The 19775-nt window shown below is 39.9% G+C and overlaps 1 protein-coding gene across 9 annotated transcripts in view; it reads right to left on the reverse strand.

Moving 5' to 3' along the window:
* Positions 1 to 18684, reverse strand: part of Sytl2 (synaptotagmin like 2) — a 107070-nt gene extending 88386 nt beyond the window's left edge. For 8 of the 9 annotated variants that reach the window (XM_047516217.1, XM_047516216.1, XM_047516214.1 and 5 more), the window contains exon 1: positions 18554 to 18684. The gene's annotated coding sequence lies outside the window, so the exon portion shown is untranslated. Of the gene's footprint in view, positions 1 to 157; positions 227 to 18553 lie in introns of all 9 variants that reach the window. The other variant, XM_047516215.1, reaches the window with a different exon arrangement.
* Between the last annotated feature and the right edge of the window lie 1091 nt (positions 18685 to 19775).

Here is a 19775-nt window from a genome sequence, read left to right on the forward strand (position 1 = left end):
TAGTAAGTACCTACTGTCTGCCAAGTGCTGTGCTTCTCTTACATTCTAAATTCATTTGCATTTCAAGAACAGCTCCTAACAGCTTCCTATGACCCCAGGGAGACAGAAAACAAGGTTGAAGATTCTTACTTCTCTATTTAGGGAAAGTGAGACGTACCCTGTGGTGCTGGCAGCCCCTGCCAGATCACAATTCCATAGCAGAAGAGTGGAAATCACTTTAGTGCCACTAGACAAAAGCAGAACAAATGTTCTTGTGAGCAAATGTATATCTTCCAAAATAAGTTTACTTCTGGAAATATTCCAGAAGCAAATATTCCACTTTACTTGCACCTGTCCAGGAAGACAATCATCTAGAGTTTGAAAAAAAAAAAAAATTCCAGAAAGGAGAACCCTTAAGTTTTGCAGGAAAGCACTTAAGCATTTAGTCACAACCTTGCAATAATTAAGGACTGGGAGCAGAAAGTTACAAGAAAACAATAACTGCAAGCCCAAAGATAGCAATTCAATGCTTGGATATGCCATTTTCTAGTTCTGTGAGGCTAGACTTATCATTTGACCTGCCTCTGCACATAGCGCACTGTGGATGTTTTCTCATCCACAAAATAAGGACTGGGATAGATGACTTCTAAGCAAGTACCTTTCCTGTTCTAAAGGTAGATCAGTTCTTTATCATATAAGTTTTTACCATTTAATCTGCCATTTGTTGTTCCCTTTTGCACTATCCATTATGTGTACGTTATGGACACAGCAGACAGCTGTTTCCCAACATGCCTAGATAGCTCTTCAAACACATACTTGAAGATGCTTACACATGCCCACTTCACTCCCTCTCCTCTACTCTAAGTCCCAGATGAAGTTGTGTGGTTAGCAAAATGTTGGAGTAACTCATGTGGGGTTCTTTGTCTAAACTCTGAGCTCATAAGGAAGGGAATATATGCAGAAAATAGCTGTCTGTGTTCTCAACATTTTTTTTTTCTTTTTGGTGCTAGGGATCAAACTGAGGGCCCTGTGCATGCTAGGCAAATGCTCTAACATTGAGCTCCATTGTCAGTCCTTCAACTTCTTGTTGCACTTCTGAGAAAGCCCTGTGACTCCACGCTTCAGTCCCTGGGAATTCTACCAGCTGCTGTAGCAATACAAAAGCTATAGAGAAGGGGATTAACGACCCCAATGTGCTGATAATATAGCTAAGAAGATGGAGTCTACACACAATATGTAGCTGGTGAACTCCATCGGAGAGATTATATAATGTACTGAATTTGGGAATATACCTAGTAAGAGTCAGAGGTCAGATGAAAAAGTTAGATGAAGGAAAGCCTGGTGCTCCATAGGAAGTTAGACTCTGAATCATTTAAGATGATATAACTCAGGGCTGGGATTGTGGCTCAGTGGTAGAGCAGTTGCCTTGCACGTGTGAGGCACTGGGTTTGATTCTCAGCATTACATATAAATAAAAAGTCCATTAACAATTAAAAAAAAAGGTGAGTGTCTTTAAAAAATAAAAAAAAGATGATATAACTCATCAGGAAGTTAAGCTACCAATCCAGCCTCTGTGGGGATGATGTTCAAATTAGGAGTGAGCAGGGCTCTAACACAGAACTCCTTCAAACCCTCCCTTCTGGAATAGTTCAGAATAGACTACTTGACAGTATAGTGGAAGCAATTGAGAGTCAGTGTCCCTTCATCTTTCTGTGTTCTATTCCATGTCAGGGCCAATAATTTCTTTTAACCTGTGGCTTAACTTTGTACTCCATTTAATGAAAAACATCTTTGAATGGGGCTTCAATGAAATGTGTTACTTTAAGGGCCTTGTGTCTCCAAAAAGATCATTTTTTTTATTCTACAAACAATAAACCACAAAGCAAAAATAATTTCACAAGAGAAATCACAGAAGCAAATTATTTGTTAATGAACACACCCCTCCAAGATTCTTATTTTCAGAGCTTTTATTGTGTCTGCTCAAAATACAAATACCCACAAGGAAGAAAATGATTAGAGAACTGTTATCAACTTCTATGTTATAAAGATGAGAATTTTTTTTTCTTTTTCAGGGACTTAGAATTACAAAGTTTCACAGAGACAGATATGGAGAAAAGTTTCAGCCACCTCAAATTTTAGAGCAGCCATGAAATTGAAGATGATACATCTTATAACCAATGTTTTATAAACCTGTCCTTAGAAATCAAGGGCATAGTTTCAACACTTCCTGTCATGGAAACTGTTCCAACAGGCAAAGAAATAGACATTTGTATGGCTAAGTTCTCACAGCTGTCACATTCTTTAGTTCTGCACAAATAAAAAAATCTTATTACCAAAAAAAGGGTTGAGGATCTGTGACTGGAATTTTGCAAGCATGTATTTATTTCCACATTGTTTGAGTCAGTATTGTTCCTCCTCACGAACATGAACCCTGCAAAATATTTAATATTTTAAAAATATTTAAAAATAGGTTAACACAATTTCAAAGATGTCAAAATTAGAAGTTAATGTTTTGCCATCTTTAATTAATGATGTTGTGAAACTCATTAGAGAAAAGAGCTCAAGGTTCCTCAAGCTCCATCTTCCAATCATTCAAAAGAGCAAATGTGAATTCTAAAAGACAACAGAATAATAAAACCTCCCACTTCCTTAAGATCATAGAATAAACTTTTCATATCCCAAAATTGAAAAGTATTCAAATTCCCAACTAGGTATCATGTGTCTCATGAACTGATCCTTCAATTAGGGAACTTGCATTCATAGTCTTTTTTGCTCATTCGGGTTTGATTTCTACTATTTGCCTGCTATTTTCAGGGCAGGGTATCATTAAATTGGGAATATAAGAAATAAGACTCCAACATTAATTATTATTTCTTTCTGAAAAAAGCTTAAATGATCATTTGAGGTTCACATAGAAATAAAAGAAAATCAGAATTTTCAGGAATTGCTCCAAGAATTCATGGAAATGGAGCCATTTATTTGCACTTTTCTTCTAATAATAATTTTAAAAACAATAAGAAATAGATGATCTTTTTAAATGCCTCAGTTTCCATTCCCTTATAATATCACTAAAGAGAAGTCAAGTGACTACACTGAGCTGTCAACATTCACATCTCAGAATTCCAGTCACTGTATGACTTTGGGCAAGTTGCTTAGCTCCCTCACTGGTAAACATCCACTTAAAATTGTGATGTGAGAATCAGACGAATTTGTATATATCTATACTTAGTCTAGCATGGGTACATAGAGAATACTATGTAATTATTAACTATTATTACTACCACCACAACTCAATTCTCAGCATCCCAAATAAAATCACATCCTGTCCTCAAAAAAAAAGTGTTTGTTTCATTCTCTGAAATGATGATGGTCTGACCCCAGGTCCACTTAAAAATTTTTGAACATTCTCATCCTGAGCCAGAGCACCCTAATAGGAGCTAGAAAGGAGCTGCTGTGTCCTTTGGGCAGATGCTTATGCTTAGTGGTCTCAGTTGCACCCATTTAGCAAATGTTCATTGTGTCCATAGTCTGTGCCAGGCACTGTACCAGTCAAAGATTTATTTGCTCAAGGTCGGCACTATCCACTGCATTCTCTGGAGCCCAAGGCCTTGGTTTCCTTAGCACGATGTGCTGAAAAATTTTTTTAAATGTTATACAAAAATCATTTTCCAGGATAAAACTAACAAAAATAGTAAAGGGTACCCAAACCATTCACTTTTCTTTTTCTTATAGTCCTATAATATGAAAATATTTACCTACTTTTAAATTTTGATAAGGTGGATTATTCACAGATGATGAGTCTTTACCAAAGATTTGCTGAAAGGATGACTGCAGACAAGCAGAGTCTCACCACCCCTCACTTACACCTGCCACCCTATGAAGAGAGCTAGGAAGGCTGCCACTCCAGAGTCCCATCAGACCCAGGAAAGAACACATATGAGCTCAGAGCACACACATACACCATCATCACCAAGGCAATCTTTTTTCTCTACAACTTCAACCAGAAGCTTGAACTTCTCAACAGAAGCGCCTTGACATTTACTTAGGGTAACAGGTAAGATTTAACCACCTGTAGTAGAGCTGAGAGAAGGATTATGACTGCATAAAGTCACACCATTGTGTTGAGGCAGCATAGGGAAGAAAAAGAGTACTGACTTGTATGTCAGGGCTGAACTTGAATTCCAGGGCTACCTACCACTTCACATCTGTGTGATCATAGGCAAATATTTAACTTCTTTAAGTGTGTGTGTCTCTCTCTCTTTTTTTTATTTATTTATTTTTTTATATTGGGGATTGAACCCAGGAGCACTTCACCACTGAACTATATTTCCATTCCCTTTTTTGAGAAAGGGTCTAAGTTGCTGAGGATCTTGTTAATTTGCCAAGTCTGGCCTTGAACTAGCAATCCCCCTGCCTCAGCCTCCCGGGTTCTTAGAATCACAGGCATGCACCACCACGCCAGTTCTCATTTTGCTTCTCTACGTTTCATGGCTTTAATTTTCTACCTCTTGGTATCTTTGTGATGATTAAAGAAATTCTTCATATTAAAAAACTAGTTGATGTGTGACACATAGAAGAAACAACATGATAGATAACCTGTACACCTCTTATTTTCAAGCAGGAAAAATGCCCCATGGAACTCATCCCTCAATTTCAAGGAATAATTAGAGTGAATCTAAAGCAAATATTGTATCTAATTTTTCTAATAAACTAGTTTTGAAGAGTGATATTTTTAAAACTCTGACAATACCTAACATGTTATAAAAAGGGCAATCAAACCTTCTCCAATACCTCTTTTTTGCCTAGATTTTATTGGGAGTAATAGATAAAGCTTCAAAATTGTCCTGCAGAATACCATGAGCTCTGGAACTACAGCCCACATCCTCCCAGTTCTCCTGCCCCCTTCTGTTTCTATTCAAATTATAAATGCAGTTGCTGAAAAAAAAAAAAAAAATAAGCAAGTCATGCACAAGATGGCTTATGGCAAGAATAGGCAACTTGCCTTAACTTCTTTCATTCATTCATTAATGTCTGTTATTTCTGACTAATAAATACTTTAAAATAAACTTAAAACCTGAATTCATAGGTTGATTGGCATGCTTATTTGAACTTGTGAGTACAGAAGAGAATTCATAGTTATTGGATTTCACTGGTTCTAGATTTAAAATTTGAAGAGTTGAATTTGAGTTCTAGTTCTATCTCAAACTGACCCCATCACTTTAGATAAACTATTCAATTTTTTATGAATCATAGTTTCCTCATCTGTGAACTGATAATATCATTTACCTAACCAAGTTATTTTAGTGTTAAATGATATCATATGTGAATGCATTTTGAAAACTGCTAATCTCTATACAAATGTTATTTTAGAAAATTTCGATTTTTGCTGGCTGTAGACTGGTCATACCCTACCTGTCCACTCATCTATCTCACACCACACTAATCTGCACCCAAGTTCAGGTTTTTGTTGATGTTGTTTGTCTGTTTTGTGAGCCCTCCCATTCCCAGTGTGCTTGCAAACAAAAAGATAATCAGATTCTAACATTCTCAAAGACAGGGATTTCAAAGCTTGAAATTTATTTTTAGAAGGTGAAATCTGTTTTGGTTTATGGGATAACCAAAAGAGTTTCTTTAACTTCTTCTACATGCACACATGTATATACAGTCTTAAGAAAGGGCCTCCTATCTCATGGAAAGACCAGTAGCCTCTCTGAGTCATATCTACAAAGTCCTAGCTCAAAAAAAAAAAAAAAAACCAAAAAGGTTTGGCTCTATATGCATGGCATTTTGTGGTGTGCTGAAGGGTTCCCCAAGCCCTGCCTCAGGTTTCAAGACAGTACACAGTCATACAGCTCTGACTTCTTACGGTGAAGGGATTCAAAGCAAAGTCGACAAAGGAAAAAGGGTTATAGGGTAAAGTCAGGGAAAAACCAAGGGTGTCTACCCATGGAGCTGCTCAGGACACACAAAACACTGTGGCAACATGTGTGAAATGTTACCACCCAGGAAGCTCATTAGACATTCAGTGCAAGGTTCTTAGTGGGGGCTGCTCACATAGGCAACCCCTGCCTTGCATGTACCCAAATTCCCCAGACTCCCAGAAGGAAAGCAGGTACTCAGCATGAACTATACTGTTTGCCCAGCTGAGCTACAGCAAGTTACAGCACTGAGCTACTCGTATCATTTAGATTAGTAAGAACTTCCTGAAATCCAAGTTCCTTGATCCCAGACAAGGAAAGCCTTGTAAGCAGGCCTTTCTAGGGATAAGCGGTTTGGGGCCTGCTATGTTAATTCTTTTCTGATCAAGTGGGAACATAAAACACTCAAATAGCTAGTTAACAACTACCTACTGACCCCCAAATTCTTACAGCAAACACAACTCGGCACTTAAAAATATCTTCATTTGACACACTTGTACTATCGGCCTTCTAGGCTCTGGGCAGTAAGGAAACAATACGTTTCCAGAGTTCCTGCCCTCTAAGCACTTTCAGACCAACAGGGAAGATAAGATGAATACATAAAGATTGATAACACGCATTGGTATGTGAAGATAGCATAAGAGAGGTATAAGTCAAACACTAAACCAGGTAGAGAAGAAAAAGGAAACGTGGCTATGATGAACAGAGAAAGAATTACCAAAGAGCTGCAGCTTTAAGGGCAAGCAGAATTCCAAAAAGACAGGGTCAGCAAGAACTCAACCAAGGGAAATAGACCTCCATAAAAAAAGTCCAGTCTCCTTAATGAAATGTACCAAGCTCTCCATGATCAATCAGCCGGTTCCTATCTCTCCCGCCTCAGCTCCAACCTTGTCTTGAATATGAAGCCGTGCCCACCACACATTTCCCATTCTTCTTGACTTTAATTCCTATTCATTTAAATAGGAATCACTTCTAAAGTGTCACCTCTTCCAGGAAGCCAGGTGCAGCACTGGTTTTTTTTACCTCTCACTACCCCACTTCTGTGCTCACACCTGACTACCAACAGCACTGCATGATAATAGTAGACATCTCTCTTTTCCACTGGACTCTGAGTCTAAAACAATTAGTGGCACATAATAAACTCAGTGAGCACTCAGTGTTTGTTAAATGAATTAGCTCTCCTACAAATCTGATGTTCATCCCACTAGAGTACGTTGCCCCTTTTATCAACAAATGTTCATTATTTAATAATAGTTTCAAAAGAATAGCAACAAATTTTCAGTGAAGACCTACTGATCATGCCATACTTAAATATTAAACTTACACGCTTGGTCGTTGCACCTACAGAGAAGCACACAGACTTACTCCCAAGGACCTGAACATTCTCACTCACAGTTTTGGTGTTTGTTTTCAAAGGAAAACAACCAAACTAGAATCTATCAAAAGATTAGATAGATAGTTTCTAATCTATCAAAAGATTAGTGAGAAGGATATGGGCCTTGGGACAGGAAGGAGGTCGGGTTCAAAGGTTTAGTATTCTGAAAACCCAACATGGGATGCCTCCAGGGTTTGAAACGTACATCTTACTCCTTGTGCGCTGAATGTCACCTCAAACTTACTTTTAGTTCCTGGCTGCTCAGTGAGTGATCTTGGGGAAAGTCTGCCAGAGAAGGGAAAAAATAAACACATCCATCTACCCCACACTTCCTCACACACCAAGCAAACACCTGGGCTCAGTTTTCATGGTAGGGTCACATCTGTGCCTGGCAGAATCTGACAGGTGGAGCCACATTTCCTCCACACCCTTGGCTTCTGGCCACAGACTGGCTCCTGCAGGAAAGCAAGTGACTGTCTTTACATTTAGGCATCTCTAGTAACCAAGGATAATCTCCCCAGTGGCCTTCCCCAAGGAATTACAGATATATGTCAGGTTTTCCCTCAGGTCTGAATAAATCAGACAACACTCAGGAAAACATAAACACAAACCTAGATACATAAACACACACTTGTGTCTGATCCTGATTGCTTGAGGTGAAGAGTTACCCAGCTCCTTAGAATTTCCCATATATGATAGTTTTGTAGCCTGAGTCTCCCTGCTCCTCCCCCAGGAAACTCAAACTGCTAACCACAGCAATGCATATTGAGTACAAGAAATTCTACAAGCAGTGACCAAACTCAGCATGCATTGGGTGTCAACTATTCCTAGAATTTTAAACTCAATTCTGGAGATACGAAAGGGGGCCTTAAATATTCTCAAGTGTTTAAGCCTTAACCAATTTGCAAAAAGCACACTGGGTCCTTTATTTAAAATGGTAGATATGCTTAGCTCTAGGCAGGACACATTTTTCTTTTTGAAATAATTTTGTGTCCAATGTGATCTAATCCATAAATTAGCATATGCAGTCACCATTTTCTAAGACATTATGTACTTTCCTACAGAACTCTTGAATTAAATAACACCATCTCTACAAGTATCATCAACTTTTGCTCCCCAAAAAGCTTTAAAATAGGGCTGGGGATATAGCTCAGTTGGTAGAGTGTTTGCCTCGCAAGCACAAGACCCTGGGTTCAAATCCCCACACCGCAAAAAAAAAAAAAAAAAGCTTTAAAATACAGTATCCCTTCTGTACTCACAAGTTCAAATAAGCATGCCAATAAACTTCAGATCCACCTTCCGTACATTAGGCAGTGTTATAGTTCTAAAGAGAAATTTAGTTATTTCACTCACAATGTTGAGAAACTTCCATTAGTTCCTTGTGACCTCCAAGATAAAAGGCAAGATTTTAGCTTGATTTCATCTTTGGTTATCAGCTCACCACATTAGGAGCACCTCCACCCATAACCTGCCCTATGTGCCAACTCAGTGGTCTCTCCCTGTCTTGGGATCCCATGATCTTCCTATCTCTATGCCTTTGAAAGTGCAATATCTCTCAATCTGTCCTCTCCACCTCATCCTCTTCTCAATTTAGCAAACTCCTAGTCAGGCATGGGTATAGCTCATCTGTACCTCCCAACTGTCCCAGGCAGTTACTCTCTCTGCAAACTCCCAAAAAGCTGTATGTATTTTTACTACATTGACCACATTGCACTATACTTAACATTTTCCCCCTCAAGAGCCAAGAGAAACAGTCAAGAGAAATAGAAGGTGGAGGAAAAAGAAAAAGGAAAGGAAGAGAAGAGGACTGACATTTATTGAATTGCAACTCTGTGTAAGGTGCAACGTTAGACACAGTAATATATTCCTTATCTTATTTATTCTTTGGAGCCACATTTTGAGATTAATGAAGCGATTTTCTTAGAAAAGGAAACAGACTCAGAGAAGCTACTTGCTCAATTACATAAGTGGATCCAGGTTTAAACTTACTCACCTGACTCCAAAGCCAATTTTATTCTACTACAAAGTGGCTCTGTGGGACACATGAGCTTCTAAACTCACACTTGCTCAAGGACACTAGACTGAAATATACTGTAGCTCCTCTCTCATCACTTTTCCAGCCATTGTGCTTCATAATTCCAGCTTTTGACCTTTCACCTATGATATACTTAAAGACTATCAGTTGTTAACCATCAGATGGCAAAATGTCCCTAGGATTCTAGCAAGAACACAGTGACTACATTTACAAAACGGTGGTATGCCCTATTTCAAAAGGATTTGAGGGTGCATGTTATAGGTTGAGCATACTTAACCCAAAAATTCAAAATGCTCCAGAATACAAAATCTTGAGTGTCAATATGACACCATAAGTGGAGAATCCCATTCCTGATCTCATGTTGTGGACAACAGGCAGAACTAAAAATATTATGTATATAAGGTGTATATAAGGTGTATAGAAAACAAATGAATTTCTTAAACTTGGGTTCCATCTCAAGATATCTCCCTATGGATATGTGAATATTCCAAACTACAAAAGCTGAAACACTTCTGGCTCCATGCATTTCAGACAAATGATGCTCAATCTGTATAGAAAAGTAAGAGTGTTATGTCTAAGTGGTCTGACTAGGGCAAATGACATAAAGAAGTCTCTGATTTTAATAAATCTATCACTACAGATCAACTTCATTTTTATTCAAGTTCTTCATTGTATTCCCTGTGTCAAATATGTGATGCCACAAACAAAATGTGATAGGAATCTTCTAGAAATAAAGCTTAAGGAAAGATGGCTTGCAAGTTCTCCAGAGTTACATTTCAGGTACTCTCATTCCAGGCAGAGTTGTCTCTTAACTACAGCAATGAGCCACGGACTCCTCAGGCCATGTTGTGCTGGGAGAACATGATTTTTTTTCCTGGAAGAGTATGTCAAGTCCATCATTTCATCCCCATGGTAACAGAAATATATTCAGGTTTCCTTGAATAGTCTCAGTTTTAAATACTACTATGAGCCTCATGCCAAAAAAATATGTCTCAACACAGGATTCGGAAAGCACAAACATAACATCTTCCCTCTGAAGAACTCAGCTCAAAAAGGGCAGAGGCTTTTGTGTCAAAGTAAGTAACCTGAGTTCAAGCAATTTGTCATGTACTAACTCTGTGACCTACAGCAAGGTAATTAACTTGTCTGTGCTTTCATTTCTCCATTAAAAAATGGATAAATATCATCTACTTCAGAGAGCTGTCCTGCCAATTAGATGAACAAGGAACTGACACATAGTACATACTCAATAGACAATAAGTATTCTGTTTATTACTGTGTTCTTGTGATTATTTGTAGCATCTCCAAAAGGAATGGGAAAAAAAGATTACATTTTTACTTTTCTAAAAAAATTACACAAATGATATGACTTACCTAATATAAATAGAATTTTACTTAGAAAAAAAAAAAAAGAATTATTACTTAGCCTTGTAACCACAACTTTAGTTACTATATTCCAGGGCAGTATTGATTCTTAAATAGTTCACTCAGTTGCTAACTCAACATTTTGTAGTCAGTCTAGTTTGCCCCCAGATATTTCCTGAAATACTTAAGCTTCCTTAATGATTACTATCTCTCCATAACAACAACAACAAAAACCTTTTTGCAACAAGCTCATTTCCAAGAATTATTTTGTGTGGTCAAAACACCAGCCAAATTCTGAATTTTTATTCTGCATCTAGAACTCAGTTTGCAGGTACCTGATTTCATGAACAAGAGAGCTGAATGCTATTAGGGTACAAATAGGATAGGAGCTCACCATATTATCTTCTGATGATCCAAAGCATGAACCCTGCAGTCAGACTGCCTATGTTAAAAGTCTCTGTTCTCCCTCTTATTAGCAATGTCACCTCAGGTAAATTACTTATCTGTGCCTCAATTTTCTCATCACAAAATGGGAACAGTAACAGTACTAACACAGCATTAATAATAGACTATTGGGATTAAATAAATTGAGGTAGGTACAATGTTTAGAATAACACGTTATATACAGTAAGTGCTCAGTAAATGTCAGACATCAGTATCACTCACTTGCATCACAGGGTTGAAAAGGAATCTGAAGCAAATAGGATAAAATACAATATGTCACATTAGCAACCAAATACATCTCAAATCAGGTAAAATGTTTTTAAAGTAACTGAGGACAATGAATCCCACATAACCAATTATTACTCGTAGATGCCATCAGGGCAGTAGATCCATAGCAATTGCATTCTGAATGAGTATTGTTTTAACTATTCATAAGTTACCATGAATATATCACACATAAAGTGAAGTTAATTCAGAAATGGACCGAGATAAGAATGAGGTGAATCCTTGGCCAACCACCCAGCAACAGTATGTTTTTGCTGGTTTTCAATAGATGACTTCATCCAAGCCTTTTAACAACCTTGTGAGGCAGGTATGATTATTTCCTTTTTACACACACATGGAAATTATAGACTAAGATAATAGTTGCAGACTTGGGGATAGCGAAGGTCTCCCTGAAGATGGCCCAAGGTTGAAGAACTGAAACGATACATTCTAAAAAGAACCATATTGAAAATTAAAACCCTTTACTTCTAAAATGCAAATGACTAGTCTAAAACCAACAGTGGTAAAGAATTTGCCTTAAAGAATTCAACTTGCCACAGCTGTCTTCCTGCCAACATGGATCATGGACACAGAGGGGGCAGGAATGGTCAGGGTACAATTCTGACTGAGCAACTTAGTCTGGTCTGAGATCCAGCCCATGCCTCAGCCTTACAAGGCCTGTGTTTTAATCAAGTGACTCAGCCAGTGACAGGAAAGCCCAGGCGCCTGTGGCCATGAGTAATGGCGGCACAAAGCACATCTGTCTGATCAGAAGCTCATGTGTCAGTTTTGTCAAGAATGACAACAAAACAATGCTTCTGTAAAGGAAAAAGAAATGTCTATTCACCCAGAAGTCAAGTGATGCCTGTTTTTCTCCTTCAAGCTCAGAATGCAAATTTGTGGAATTGTTTACTAGATCTTATGCTCATCCCACCTTCAAAAGCATTTTTTTTTTATTTTTACAGACTGCATTTTGATTATTGTACACAAATGGGGTACAACTTTTCATTTCTATGGTTGTGCACAATGTAGATTCATACCATTTGTGTAATCATACATATACATAGGGTAATGATGTCTGTCTCAGTCCACCATTTTTTATGCCCCTGCCCCCTCCTCCCTCTCATTTCCCTCTACATAATCTAAAGTTCCTCTATTCTTCTCTCCCCCCCAGCCCCCCACCCCCATTATATATCATCTTCCACTTATCTGGGAAAACATTTGGCCCTTAGTTTTTTGGGATTGACTTATTTCACTTAGCATGATATTCTCCAATTCCATTCATTTAACTGCAAATGCCATAATATTACTATTCTTTATAGCTGAATAATATTCCATTGTGTATATGTACCATAGTTTCTTTATCCATTCATCTGTTGAAGGGCATCTAGGTTGGTTCCACAATCTAGCTATTGTGAACTGAACTGCTATAAACATTGATGTGACTGTGTTACTGTAGTATGCTAATTTTAAGTCCTTTGGGTATAAACCGAGGAGTGGGATAACTGTTTCAAAAGTTGGGTCCATTTCAAGTTTTCTGAGGAATCTCCACACTACTTTCCAGAGGGACTGCACCAATTTGCAACTCCACCAGCAATGTAAAAGTGTGCCTTTTTCCCCACACCCACGCCAACATTTATTATTATTTGTGTTCTTGATAATAGCAATTCTAATTGGAGTAAGATGAAATTTTAGAGTCGTTTTAATTTGCATTCCTCTAATTACTAGATATGTTGAACACTTTTTCATATATTTATTAATTGCCTGTATATATCTTCTTCTATAAATTGTCTATCCAGTTCCTTAGCCCATTTATTGATTGGGTTCTTTGTATTTTTAGTGTAAAGTTTTGTAAGTTCTTTATAAATTTTGGAGATTCCTCGATGTATTTGTAGAAAGAAGACATCTAGGAATAATAAGCCAAATCTATTTCTACCAGTAGGTACAAAGTATCTAGAAAGTATGACGTTAGGAAATGCTTTTATTTTGGCCTTCTTCTATCTCAATTATCAATATGAAGGATAATGCATAGGGAAGTGTTTCTGCAGGTTGTACATAAATCTCTGTGACCATTAGAGGGACACTGCGCCTTATTTCAGCAAAGACTTCATTTCAGAGAACAATTAATTTCATTCTTTCATTTATTTATTTATTATTTAATTTAAAAACCTTTACTTAGTTCCCACTGAGTGTCAGAAACTGCCAGGCTGAGGATGCAGCATTAAATTACACAGTTCAAGCCCTCAGGGACTCAATCTTTTCCCAAATCGGTCTTTTCATCTCATTCCTATTCCAACCACAGCTGCATACCCCTGTGTTGTGTATCATCTTCCCCTCTTCCAGTGCTGAACCACTCGAGAATGAGATCATGTGCCTCTCCCACATTTTGGAAAAGTTCTAACACAAGGCCAAGTGCCTGAGGGACACTAAGTACTGTATTTAGTGACTTGAGAGGCAAATACTCAGTACAATGTATGCTTTATTACCATAAAAAACCTGCTTTTTCTCTATATTTCTATACACCCACCTTTCCACAAATTGTCCCCAAACAGTCCTCTCTTCTAACATCGTAAGAGGTTTTAGAAATAGCAACAAATGAACAACTCCTCTCAATGATCTGTGGAAGGCAGTCAGGTGGGAAGATCCTTAGAAAATCATTAGGGGATCACCAAAAGCTCAAAGCAACAGAAAGTGGGTACATTTTCTGACACCTGAGTTGTCTTAGATGTGATAATTCTCTACCAGATTTCTATTTGGTAAGAAATGAATAATTTAAAAATGACCCAGAATGAGATTTTTAAGACTGGAAAGAACCGCATCTGATCCAAATCCCTAACTTAACAGTTAAGAAAGCAAAGCTCACATTTGTGACTAAACCTAGTTTGTGCAACTTGTCTTTGACAGATGCAGAGATAAAAGCCAAACCACCTACCTCCCAATGCAGGGTCCAGAGCTGCCAGGAGCAGGGTGCATGCCTGAGAGACTCCTTAAGGCAATGGCTGTTGGTGCTTATCATCTCTCACCCCACCAATGGGCACAATGCCTTTTAATCTATCCTACTGCTTCCTCCTAGCATGTCTTCTGCCTTGCTTAAGGCAACTAGAGACAATGCTCAGGAACTCCTTGTGCAAATGAGTAACTTCCTTGGATGGCAAGCCTAACTCTGCCCTGTAAAATGCAACTACTACCCTATTCAGGATTGTGTTGAAAATCAGCAAGATACTAGCCAGCAAGGAATTCAACAATGTTTGAAGAAAATTTGGGGTAGAGCTCCAAAATAGGGTTTATATCATAATTAAGTCCTGTTAATGCAAGGATTGGATTCCAGAATTTCAGAGTCTGACAGGGCTTTTCAACTTTCTACGTTTAAACACTTTTTTTAATAGCAAACATTCTAGCATGCAATTCAAATAAACAGTTACACCTGACATTTTGTCCTCACATGACTCTGGTAGAGCAAAGTAGTACTATAGTTTGGATGTGAAATGTCCCCCAATGGCCCACTGGCCGCCAATCTGTGGCACTAGGGGGAAGTAATGGGGCCTTCATAGAAGGCAGGTCACTGGAGGTGTGCCCTTGATTGGGATATTGAAATCCTGGCCCCCTCCTCTCTGATTCTTGAATGCCATGAAGTGAGTAGTTTCCCCCACCATACACTCCAACCATGATAAACTGCCTGGCCACAGGCCCAACAGCAACAAAGCCAACAACCCATGGACTTAAACCACAAGCCAAATAAATCTTTCCTCCTATAAGTTGATTATCTCAGGTATTTTGTCACAGTGATGGAAAGCTAAAACACATTATCTCCAATTTACAGAAGATGAAATCAGTTCAGAGAAGCAACCTGTGCTATCCAAGGTCACAAGGGATTAAAATATGATGCTGGAACAATAATATTATTCAAGAACGTCTCCTCATTTTGCAGATGAACTTTTGAATTTTCTACCCAAATTTTACACATCAACAACACTAACGAGCAACCTTTACTATTTTATTTGAAACATTTAGCAAGGTGCACAGCGTGGCCCTGCAACTTCAGCAGCAGCCCCACAGTCTGACACTTGTCTCTGCTGGAAACTAAATGACACAGGGGAACTATGGGGGGTGGAAAGGTTTGGGGCTCAGAAACAGAATTAACCTTTATGGTGCTTTTAATTATTCATAGTTTATTCTCTGTATTCTTTCAAAAATAATATGAGATGGTTCTAGCTCTGATAAGATTTCAATCAAAACTAAGGGCTATATTCATTTTTTTTTAATTTACTCACAAAGACAAGATTTGGAAAACTGTATCTCAAGTTTTGAATCAGTTATTTCTGCGTATAGATGTATTGATTTTATCATTATTATTGTTAATAGTATTCTCATTATTTCTGCCTTTCAATATTTTCTGTATTATTACTTCATTATTACTATAGTTCATCTTTTTTTCTGCAGTAAATACACACACTTTTGATAATAGAGAACAATATAGGCTACTTTTATCTCTTAAAAATTGTTCTGAAAAACCGAGAGAAAGGACTGTGTGCTCTCCCAGGGCAGGGAAAAGCTGTCACTGTGAACCAGTGAATGGAAAATGCAAATGATACTCTTAAGCTCCCAGACCAATACCTCTGCCCTGCTTCTCCACCTGGGTCCCCTCAAACACTAAAAATATGAAACAATCTGCCAGGATATCAATTTTACTCAAATACTTTTTGGGAAAACTTTTTTATATATTTAAACTGAGATTCACATATCACGAAATAATTTTCAAAAATGGCATAAGTCCTTAAAGCATTTTCAAGGTGCTGGAGCCAATCTGAACTACAGCCCAACTCCCAGAAGGATTTGTTAGTCTTCTTTCCTGTTAGGGTCTCTTCCATAGAGAAGTTTGGGGAGTCCTAAGATAAACAATACCACCTTGAGCTGGGGATATAGCTCAGTTGGCAGAGTACTTGCCTTGCAAGTAGAAGTTCCTGGGTTCAATTCCCAGTACTTCAAAAGAAAAAAGGAAAAAAAAAAAAAAGAGATAAACGGTATCATCTAATTTTCTTTGAGAGAGTGACCTTATCAATATTAAGTCACTTTTCAGGTTGGGGGGGGCCGCAAAGACAAATTTCTCTTAGTGTACTGTTTCTTTAAAAATTATTTATAAAACAGGTGGCAGCAAACTTTTTCCCAGGGAAGTCTGGAAACGCACAGGAGCACAGTTCTCCCTCACCCAAGGGGGAGAACCACCTGGCTTAGCATTACTGTTTTTGAGGACAGGGCCCAGGCTGCCCCTATGCTGCCTCACATTTAAACAGGGCAGCAGACCATGCTTCACAAGGTGCTAATTCATTCATTCCACAAATGTTTATTGAGTGAAGCCTGAAAAAGGCTTCTTAGGGGACAGCAGGATCATTCACAAGTCAACGGTCAGGTCTAACGGATCAGATGTGGACAATTAATCTTTCATTAGACCCCAAGCCACTTCTAGGAAAAAGCAAACAGGGCCCCTGCCCCACCCACACAAGAGCAGCTGGGCCAGATCAAGCAGGAATTTTAGAACAGAACTGCTAAGAGAAAGGAAGGCAGTCACTGACTTCCCCTGGAATAACCAAAACTCCAGCACTGTAAAGGACACCCCCCCACCTCTAAGACACTTTGAACAGTGAAAGCACCTAGAAAGAGCTCAGTAATACCAGTTGCTTTTTGTTGTTCTAATTTCAGATTGCCATTACTCAAGAAATAAAGAAAGAGGAAAGAACATGGGGTATTGGATATGAATCCCAGTCATGTATGCAACTAAGACTAAGAAAAGCAACCCTTCTAAGTCTCAGTTTCTCACCCATAAAGAGGGATAGAGTGCACCATCTCTCATGTGAGTTTGTGAGAATCAAGGACCCATTATATGTAAAAGAGTTCCTGGTTCACAGTAAGTACCCAATAAAAGAAGGTCAACATTTTTCTGCCCTCTTTCCCATACCTTCCCTTCTTCCTGGGCACTCTTGATGGGTTCTGGAATCTGTTTACACCTGGATAGCACACTCGGGGTGGAGTGGAACAGAAAAACTAGAGGCGAGAGGAAGTTTAAGGGAGGGAACTGCTACAGATCTAAAGAAACCCATCGAAGTCCTCAACAACTTTCAGCCGTCCTCTGTGTGGCTGCTACATCAAGTTGACAGCAGAAGCCACCATACTAGCTGGAAAATAGCTGCCAAGAAGGGGAAAGGAAGCTAGACAAAAGTTTGAATCCATCCCACCTTCCAAAGTCTGTCTTTCTGAAGGCCAGGGTCTTTCTCTGCACATCCCTGCCAGGCTGTATGTGCCAGCGGGCTATGATTCAGTCTGTTTTTCTTTAGACTTCTCTCACAACCCAGAACTGGAGCTGTCGGTTGGGGTCACAAATCAGCACTAAATGAAAATAAGGACTTTTTATTGCAGCAGGAAGTGGAGCCCCTCAAAGGGGATTTATAAAGAGAAAAGAACGGAAAGGGAAGAAGGAGGGGGCAGAATGGGTGCAGAGAGACCTACTTCCTATATGCTGATGGAGCCCTATGTTTAGACACTGAAGCAGTTTTCTACTTGAAAGATGATAAATCCCATTCGTGTGATGTCCAGCACGCCGCGAGACGAAGTCTGGTGTAGGGGGAAAATGCAAAATAAATCTGCTTATTTTCACAGGAGAAATCTTCAGCCTCTTACCTGCCCGTTCCCCACCTGTAAATGGGGCTTAACGCTCTAATTTTCTTCACCCGAGCACTCGGAGGCTCGTTGATTACTCTGCAGCCAGTTTCAGTCAGACCCAAACCCAGGGTCAAAGCACCAGAAAACAGGACACTCCAGCAGAACCCCGCCCACCCGGGGACCCCAGCTTCCCTGGAAATCCGCAGCCTGGGCAGCCGCAGGAAGCTCTTGAGTAAAGCTTCTCAGGTGCCAAAATGCCCTTCACGTTCTAGAGCTCAGAAGCCCAAAGAACACCGTTCCATACCAACGCCTTCATTTCACAGAGGAACAGAAACGCAGAGAGGGAAAGAAAGTTGTCCGGGTAACACAGTCAATGGGCAGAGAAGTCAGAACTAAAACCCGGGCGCGCTCTTTGGAGTCGCCGTCAGGCAAGAAGCGCATCTGGCCGCCTGCCGCTTCTTCTTGACCCCAACCCCCGGCCTGGGGGTCCAAACCCGGCGCCCCAGGCGCTGCGCTTACCTTCCTCGCTGCTGGGCGCTGCGAGGCTCCCTTCCCCGGCCAGTCACGTCGACTCTGCCCTGCTCGCCTGCGCTAGCCTCGCGACCCAGGTGTCGCCCGGCGGCTGTCAGCGGAGGGCTGCGCGTGCGGGCTCCCCGCGCGGGCGGAGGGCGGTGCGCAAGACCTTCCCCCAGCGCCGGCGATGCCCCGCCCCGCCCCGCCCCGCCCCCGGCGCCCGCCGCTCCGGCCCCCCCCGCTTCCCTTCCTTCGGGTGGTCCTGTTCCTGCTGCTTCTCTGTCTTTCTGGCCTCCTCAGGTGTGAGGTGCCCCGAAACAACTTGGTTTTTGCAAAGATGAGAAAGCAATATATAAAGATATAGATATAGATATAGATATAGATATAGATATAGATATAGATATAGAGATATAGATATATTTTTTAACCTTCGTGTGTTAGGGCGAGTGTAGCCCGAGAGCGTGGAGTGCAAGGTGCTCCCCACCCAAAGAGTGGGGACAGGTACCGTGCCTGAAAAGGGATATGGGGATATAGAACCCAGTGATGGGGGCAAGTTGTTTAACCTTCGAAACGTCATTGTGTCCTTACATGTACACATGTAAGGACAGGTTGTTGAAAGGATCAATAAGATGATTCTTTTAAAGTATCTAATTCAATAATATGTGGATTAATGTATACTGCCTGAGCCACCCTACTGGGTGTGCAAACTGGTATGCTCCTGGAAGGTTGCTAACTGGTGGGGAGGAGGAATGCCTTTAAATACAGCGTTGTATCATGATCAGTTTTTAAGTTTTTACTGATAATGGGGCCTCCAGGCAAACTTCTGAACCTTTATGGCCTTCTTCCTACCGTCTTCCTCACCATCTTCCCAGATGAGCGTGGCCGTGGTCTACCTTTGGTTCTTCCGAAGTCTGCCTTCTCCCAGACTTACAAATGCTGATCCCCAAGACCTTATTCCATGCAGGGTGCAGGGCTGCTAACCTGGCCTACAAGTTCCTGCACTATGGGAGTTAAAATGTGTGTTCTGACTTTCACCCAACCTTTGAGAGTATGGCAAGCTGATGGAAGAGCAAAAGAGGACTAAGCCACTCCCCTTGCTTTTCAAAAGACTAATTTGTAAATCATTTCAATTTAGAATTAAGTGCTATACTGGATGTCCAAAAGTGTCACAAGGCAGGCGCACACACACACACACACTCTGGAGGAAGGGGATAATAGAAGTTTTAAT

Source organism: Sciurus carolinensis, chromosome 11 (genome assembly GCF_902686445.1).
Source record: "Sciurus carolinensis chromosome 11, mSciCar1.2, whole genome shotgun sequence".
Classification (NCBI taxonomy): Eukaryota; Metazoa; Chordata; class Mammalia; order Rodentia; family Sciuridae; genus Sciurus; species Sciurus carolinensis.